The sequence below is a fragment of the Gopherus flavomarginatus genome, chromosome 10 (genome assembly GCF_025201925.1).
Source record: "Gopherus flavomarginatus isolate rGopFla2 chromosome 10, rGopFla2.mat.asm, whole genome shotgun sequence".
In the NCBI taxonomy this organism is placed as follows: domain Eukaryota; kingdom Metazoa; phylum Chordata; order Testudines; family Testudinidae; genus Gopherus; species Gopherus flavomarginatus.
Genome location: NC_066626.1, coordinates 228,329 through 236,798, shown reverse-complemented (window position 1 = coordinate 236,798; position 8,470 = coordinate 228,329). Strand labels below are relative to the sequence as shown.

The 8,470-nt window shown below is 50.2% G+C and overlaps 1 non-coding gene across 1 annotated transcript; it reads left to right on the top strand.

Moving 5' to 3' along the window:
• Positions 1-235: 235 nt before the first annotated feature.
• TRNAK-CUU (transfer RNA lysine (anticodon CUU)) lies at positions 236-309 on the top strand. Its single transcript has one exon. It is a non-coding gene; the product is annotated as a tRNA-Lys (tRNA).
• Positions 310-8,470: the final 8,161 nt, after the last annotated feature.

The following is an 8,470-nucleotide window of genomic DNA, read 5'->3' as shown; positions in this document are numbered from 1 at the left end:
TTACCTGTGACTAACAAGCTTGCCCTGCTAACTCTTCCAGCAAAACAGGTCAAAGAAAGTGTATGCAAGCCCTGTACTGCAGCCCCAGTACTATTTTCGATTCCTTCCCACAGATCTTTCACTCCGCACCAGTCCAGTTCCTTGCTGTTGCTTGTCTAACCACTGCATGCATGTGCTAGACCGGACCCTGAGCTGATTCCTGACTGTTGTGCTCCATACAGCCTGGCCTATCTGTGTCTCTGTGGTGCAATGGGTCAGCACGTTTGGCTCTTAACTGAAAGGATGGTGGTTCAAGCCCACCCAGGGACAGTGATAAGCCTGTGCTACTTCCTTGCTTTCCTGCGGGCAGGGCCGGCTTTAGGCCAATTCAACCAATTCCCCTGAATCGGGCCCCGCACCCAAGCCCTGCTGGTGCACTGTACTAGGGTGGCCCAGCTTCCCCAGGGGGCAATTTAAAGGGCCTGGGGCTCCCAGCAGGGACTGGAGCCTCAGGCTGTTTAAATTGCCACCAGAGCCCCACTGCTGGAGACTTGGGGGCTATTTAAAAAGTCTGGGGCTCCCCTTGCTTCTACCGCCCCGGCCCTTTAAACAGCCCCTGGAGCCCTGCCACTTCCCCAGGGCTCCCGGGGCTATTCAAAGGGCTGGGGCGGTGGAAGCAGGGGAGCCCCAGGCCCTTTAAATAGCCCCCGAGCCCTGGGCTGCTGCTGCTACCTTGGTGGAGGAGGGGGCACTTACCGTACAGGGTAGGCTGTACCCGCACCCCTGCCCACAGCCAGCCCCTGCTGCACCCCCTGCCCTGCCTGCACCAGCCCCGCACCCCGTGCCCTGTCTCCAGTCAACCCTTGCCGCACTCCCCTGCCTTAAGCCAGCCAGTCCCACACTCCTCTGTCTCCAGGCCTGCCAACCCCTGCGCACTCCCCTGAGGCCCTGCCTGAAGCCAACCAGCCCACTCCACCCCACATCCCCCTGCCTGCTGCCAGCCCCTGTCAGCAGCCAGTCCAACACACCCTGCCCTGCCTGCAGCCAGCACATTTGCAGCCAGTCCTGCACCCCCTGTCCTGTCTGCAGCCAGCCCCGCACGCCTTGCCCTGCTTGCAGCCAGCCCCGACCTCCAGTCAGCCCCTGCCCTGCCTCCAGCCAGCCCCATGTCCACTGGTGCCCTGCAGTTCCCAGGGCAGTAACCCTGCACACACGCTGCAATGAGAGGGGCAGTGAACAGCTGGGACCCACACATGTGCACACCTTAGGGTGACCAGACAGCAAGTGTGAAAAATTGGAACAGGGTGGGGGGTAATAGGATCCTATATAAGCAAAAGACCCCCCAAATCGGGACTGTCCCTATAAAATCGGGACATCTGGTCACCCTAGCACACCCCCAGGGAGTGGCGGGGACCCACACATGTGAAACGGAGCTCATTTCTAGTTCAGGCCCATCTTTTTAAAAAAGAATTTTAGGTAGGGTTAACATACATCCGTATTTTCCTGGACATGTCCAGCTTTTTGGTTCTTAAATAGACCATTTGGGAGAAATTTTTAAAAATATGGATGTATGGTAACCCTATTGGTACAAAAAATACATACTGTGGCACATCCCTTAAATCAGAACTTTTTACAGGGAGCCGGCTGCTAAGAAATGAAAGGCTTTTATTTACATGGTTTTTTTTTTAGTCATCCCTGCCGGGGCCCCGCCGAATATGTTCGAATTGGGCCCCGCACTTCCTAAAGCTGGCCCTGCCTGCGGAGAGCCTCAAAGGTCCCATTTTGCTGCCTCTTGGCCTCAGTGCGTTCAGCTAGTGGCCCGAAGACCGGGCTGGATGTCATTCAGAAACCCGTCTCCCAGCAGCTGTTCCAGAGGCTCAGGTTTAATCCTCAAGGCCGAGCACAAAAACTTTCAGCCAGGAACATTTCGCTCTCTCCCCGCCTCCGCCCAAGTGGCAAAGGAGAAGCAGACGAGACACGCCGGCTCAAAGACGCCTCCCTCCCACTTCCCTGTAAGCTGTGCAAAGCTCTTGGCCTGCCTCACACCTTGTCAGGAAAGCGCGGCCATGCTGCTCACGCCTGAGTCACGTCCGCAGCCTGGCCTGCCCTGGCTGACGGTGTGCAGAGCCACGCCAGTCAATGGCAGTTTGAGTCAGGAGCCTAGGCTCTTGCCCCTGACAGCCACACACACAGCACTGCCTGGTGTCCCGAGAGCCTCCTTCCTGTTCTCCCGCAGCACACGCTGCCTGCCAGTGTGGGTGGGAAAAGGGGACCAGGAAGTACTGCAGCCTCATTGCAGGACAGGAGGCCCTCGCCATACCCAGGCCTGCCTCTTGCCTTCAGTCCAGGTAGCCTCATGGCCTAGGCTCTTGGTGCTCTGCTGGTCACTGCCTTGCTGGAAGGCCCTGAGGGAAAAGAAGCAAGCACACATGTAGCAGAGGATGGCTTTGATCCATTAATCTCTGGGTTATGGGCCCAGCACACTTTTGCTGCACCATTCTGCTGGTTTTTCATGACCGCTGCCACCCAGCCATCACTATCTGGATTAGCACCTTATGCGCTCTCACGCTGGCAGGCAGATGCGCAGTCTGCTAGGCAGCTGTCCTGGTCACAGGATATTACAGCTTCTACAGGGTAAAAGGGACCTATTTGGGATTTGGACCCCATTGGGAGCTGGATAGCTGAGTGCCAGAGACAGGAGCACTTCTTAAACTGTTTTCAGTTAAGCCTTCAGCTTCACCCTCACCTGAAAAGTACTCACCATTAAGGGGTATGTGTTCCAAATGCCAAAAGCATGTGGGAGGTAAGAATGGGTGTTTAGCTGTCTGTGGTTGTTTTAGTGGATTTCTTTTTTGTTGTTCCTGGTGTGTAAAGACAGAGACATTTTTGAATCTCTTAAAATTGCTGTTAGTGCTACAGTCCCTCACCTTAAGCTTATGCTATTAGATCTCTTCTGTGATATATTCTGGTTCTGAAAGGTAAAAGGTTGCTCTGTGTATGGCATTATGGAGTGAGGTAGCAAATGTTGGTTGCAGAAATGGGGTATGTGCCACAACAGTCCTGCCCCCCAGCTGCATTCCCTGAGTCCAACCTGCAAAATTTCCATGCAGTCAGAGTGGAAAAGAGCATTTTACCTAACTGTGAAGTTGCTTATAACTTTCAGTGTGTAAGTGAGATCAGAACCCCCCACTCTAAGTACATCTAAAATTTATACTTAACTATTAGTGATCTTAGGTCTGTAGCATAGAACTGAATTTGTAATACAACTACAAAGAGCTTTATTTTTAAACTAGAAAAAAAAAACCATAAAAACTGCAGTTAGAAACTTCAAAAAAGACCCATAGTACTAAATTTAAATATTCACTTTCAACTTTTTTTATTTCACTATGCTTTGGAACCCATGTCCCTTGCCTAATGAGATATATGTAGGTTCGGGTGACTCCCAAAAGCATGAACTGCTAAGGACCGTTCTACTGTCCTTGATTCATATCACCAGGATAACTACACTTTATTACTCCTGCCCTAATAAGAAAGAGATTGGGGATCTCACAGCAGCCGAAATGACCATTTGGACAAGCACCCCCATCATGCAATGCGGGGTGGGTGTGACCATGCACATCAGCAACAAAAGACTTTTACAACACATCACCAACAGATATCAGGGTAGAGTTCATTCTGACCCTGCTTACATCCTCCTCACAACCAAGAATTGGTGCTCCTGGTAAATCACACTCCCTATTATACCAAATCATTGGTATTGAATGCTGAAGTCACAGCTAGCAAAAGTAGCCACCCATCTCTGCCCTGCAGCATCCCGCTTAGCCCTTGTTAACACATAAGTCAGTGGATTGTTCTCTGTCCATACCTGAAACTGAGCACCACACAAGTAGTCTCCAAAGTTCTCAGTGATGGCCCATTTCAAGCCCAAGAACTGCAGCTGGTGGATGGGATAGCAAGTTTCGCTATCAGACAGTCCTCAGCTGGTAAAGGCTACAGATTTACATTTGCCTTCCACTTCCTGGTACGAGACTGCTCCCAAACCCTCCAAACTGGCATCAGCATGCAGGATAAATGGCTTGTTTGGGTCAGCAGAGACTAGGACTGGCACATGAATCAGGCAAATAATGATTTCCCGTAAAGCTCTGTCACATCTCTCATCCCGCCATGTCCCAAATGGAGAGGAGAGGAGCCCCTCCCCTGTCCCAGCCCAAGAACACCAGATCTGTGGAGGCAAGATGTCTGTAGCCCAACCAGCTGGAGCTGCTGGGGAGAGGAGTTCTCCCCTCAGCCCAGGCCCACTGGAGTTGCTATTGCAGTGGGGGAGAGATGTCTTTCATCTAGTTCTTAGATGCCCTGATAAGAGGGGGGTTGAGTTTTTTCTTCCCACCTACAGCTCAAACTTCTTTTTCCCCCACCACTTTCTGCTCTAGCCTGATCTCCCTCTTTCACCTTAATTCTCTTTTTCCTGGTCTTGTTCCAGAGCCCTGACAGCCCAATTCTCTGCCCTAACCCCGTCCCCTCTACTGCACCCTGAACCTCTCATTCTAACCCCACCCTAGAGCCTGCACTCCCAGGGCCAGTGCCCTCATCCACCTGCACTCCAACTCTCTGTCCCATGTACCCTGATTTAGGGTGTACTAATAATATTAATTTGGATAATATGATGAAAATTTAATTTATTAGCTTACATTTTATTTAATTTAATTGAGTTACAAAGTTACAGTTCCTTTACTGCTATTCAATAGATACATAGGGCATTATATGCAACAAAGTTTTGGTTAATGTCTCTTACCACACTTCCTTGATAACCTGGTGGTAAGAGACACAGAACCAGCCTTGCAGTTCAGGTTTCTCAATTCTTGAGTGAAAGATGCAGCGCTTAGAAAAAGCTACTCTTACTTAGGGTTTACTTGACTAAGTTAAACTTAAAATCAAAACCTAATAAACAAAGAATAAAAACTTACGGAAATGGAGTTTAGCCTAGTTCCCTTGAAACTTAAAGTTTAAGAACAAGTACAGCCTACTGCTAGCACATAGAGAGAGAGTGGAGGAAGTAAGTCAGAATGATAGAGTGAAGTGCTCTAGTGAGGTGGGTTACCTCTTTTATAGGGCACAAGCACCGGAAATCCTTCCTCCTATGTCCAAATTTCATTCCTCACCCACAAAACGTTAGGGTACGCTTACTTCACAGGCTAGTATGTTTGTGCATGTTGATGACATGTACATATGCACATAAGTTCCCTTGTGTTGTACCTGTTAAGTCTGTGGGTAGAATACTGAAAAAAAAAAACCCTATGCCATTCTCCATTGTCGATTGGTCTAAGTAAAAGTCTTAGACAGGCGTGAGTACTTATCCATTTAAGTAACAAGATACAGGTCAACTTTGCTTTCTTAGTAAAAGGTCACAATATAGATATGCTAACCTTGCCTTAGCTTAACATACAGGATATGGCCTGTAGGGTCTCGTAAGTCATGTGCCCCAGCCTCCTAATCATTTCTATTGCCCGCCGCTGGACCCTCTCCAAATTGTCCACATCCCTTCGCATGTGGGACCCAACCCCAAAAGTACCTACATTTCACCCCAATGGCCCCCAAATGCCAGATTTTAATATGTACATAGGGTGCTCCCATGGTCATGTCACTCCCGAGCTCTCCAGTGGAGCCTGCTGGTGGAGAACAAGGTCAAAATCAGCCAGGACGTCGCTCAGTCAATTCCCTGTGCTCCCAGCAGGTGGTATCGGAAAGCTCCAAGATGGCTCACTTCCCTTTCTCTCATCAGCTTCAGGCCCCAGGGTTACAAATGCCCAAACTAGTTGGGATTCTCCTCTGGGCTCAGGGTGTGGGGCTCCTCTGAGGGGATGGACTTGCACACTTGGGATATTAGTGCAAAGATACAATTTCAATTTCTCTTAGAGAAATTTGAGGGCAATTTATATTTGGTAAAAATCTTATTTCGTGAAAGGAAAGCTGCAGTGATAGCCTGGTTACTGGGGTGCAAAACACTTTCCTCCTGCAAGAAACAAGAAGTTAGAATTAGATATTTACATCATTTGTTCCAATGTTGGCACAGGTTTAATTTTGCTCTGTGCAGGTTTGTTTCAGGCGGTGACTGTTTTGGTTTATTGGGTTGTTTTGGTTTTTTAAGTTGGAATGGAGATTTTAATTGACATTTGCTGGATTCGAATGGCTGACCTGCAACACCAGTTTTGGCATACTTCTGCATATTTTATACAGATTTGGCCAGTATTCAAGGATTCAATTCCTTTATAGGAGGTTTTAGAGTTCAGGCTTATTTATTTGATGTTATTTTATCATCCTGCTGTTTTTATTTTTAAAAACAAAGTTTTTCTTAATGTTTGGGTTTTAAATTAAGCATTGTTTTTGGTTTCAAATTTTCATTTAGGTTTTGGTTGTTGATGGGATCTTTAAGAACTTTGGATTTAATACTAAAATTTGGACAGATTTAGCTTATTGAAAGTAAACTGTTCACTATTTTATTTTAATAAAGGTTGTATTGCTGTAAACCCTGGCCCGTGGGAGAGGAGATGAGCCTGGCCTTTAACTGAGAAGGAGCAGAGGCATGGGAGAGGCCAGGTGATGGGGGGCACAGCCCCCCAATTTTTTTTGTCTACCCACCTCAGTCTCCCACCAAACAAGAAGAGTCTGCTGGTCACTGGGTGTCACTGCTGCTCCATGGGAAACATGCTCTGTGCATTACCCAGCTTGGTGAGATATACACTCTGTGCCTTACCGTGACTGGTCCGTGGGTGTCACTGCTCCTAGAAGGCAGACACACGCTGTGCATTACACCACCTGACCGCTGGGTGTCATTGCTCTATCAATGGAAACGCTTTCTGTGCATTACCCTGAATGACCACGAGGTGTCACTGCTGCTCCAAGGGAAACATGCTCTGTGTGTTACCCTGATTGGCCACTGGCTGTCACTGCTGCGCCAAGGAAAACACCTTCTGTGCATTACTCTGACTGCCCACTGGGTGTCACTGCTGCGCCAAGGGAGACATAAGAGCGGCCAGACTGGTTCAGACGCAAAGTCCACCTAGCCCAGTATCCTCCTGTCTTCTGACAGTGGCCAGTGCCAGGTGCCCCAGAGGGAATGAACAGAGCAGGGAATCATCAAGTGATCCATCCCCTGCCGCCCATTCCCAGCTTCTGGCAAACAGGCTACAGGCACCATCCCTGCCCACCCTGGCTAATAGCCCTTGATGGACCTATCCACCATAATCTTATCTAGTTCTTTTTTGAACGCTCTTATAGTCTTGGCCTTCACAACATCCTCTGGCAAGGAGTTCCACAGGTTAACTGTGCAACTGCCCTGAGCTTACCCCCTTCCCCTCGCCAGGTTGTATATGGAAAAAGGATGAGGACAGCCATGATGTGTCTGTCACTGGCTGATGCCTCAGTTTCCTCTAGGCAGCAGTGCTGCAGGCTCCTTTGGTCAGTTCCCATGCAACTGTGTCTGGGGAAGGGGGAGTAGATACTCATGCTCCCCAGCCCCATTCCCCTCCACCAACAGCTGGGAAATCCAGGCCAAATTTAACCCTGGTAGCTGGGCCGGGATTAGCCTGGGCCGGGGTTGGGCTGGGAAGGAATTGCGGTGGGGAAACAGACGCACCTGCTGTGAGGGAAGATCCTTCCATTCCCTGCCAACCTCCCTCACTCCTTGCAGCATGGCACCCCCTAGAACTTCCTTCTCTGTCATAGAGGCTGTCTGCTGCCTGCTTCTCCCTTAGCATCATCTCTCCGCACCCTGGGGCACTGGCGTCGCCCATCCTGTGCAAACAGGCAGGTCCCTGGTCTGCCCTGTGGTGCTGCCCTGCAATTTGGGGAGGCAGCTATTGGATGGAGTCATATTGAAATATGGGGGTGAGCAAGGCTGGGGATCAAGACTCTTGGGTTCTCCCCCCAACTCTGGGAGGAAAGTGGAGGTTAGGGGGTAGAGTCGGAGAGGGGCAGGGCTGGGATCCAGGGCTCCTGCTTTTTCTCCACTTCCTGCAGCTGCTTCGGCCTTTCAGTGCATTTCCTGTTGCAAATTCATTTGCTGACTTGTGCAACTCACCCCAGAGGTGGCTGCATCTCAGTGTTGGGTGAGGCATCCTTGGCTACATCACCCCCTAACCGTGTCTCTCTCCCCACTGCAGGTGACCCTTCAGCACTTGGCAAACATCCGCAAGATCGTGGGGGGTGCTTTGAGCATTGGGCAGGCAGGGGCCAGGTGCCCAGCCCGCCTCCCCCCCCAAGAATGGGACCCAGCACCCCCTACTTTTTACAGGGATTAACAAGGGGCAAAGGGGAGCAAATCAGAGAAGAGGGTGGCCAGGGTCTGAGAGGGGGTGGAAATGGGTTGGTCGGGGGGGGGGGTTAAGCAGCTGGAGGCAGAGTTAGGAGAGGGGCTGAAGGGCAAAATCAGGGACGAGGGAAGGAGCCGGAGTTAAGCCCAGGGAGAGATGCTGCCAGAGGGTCAAACCCCGGC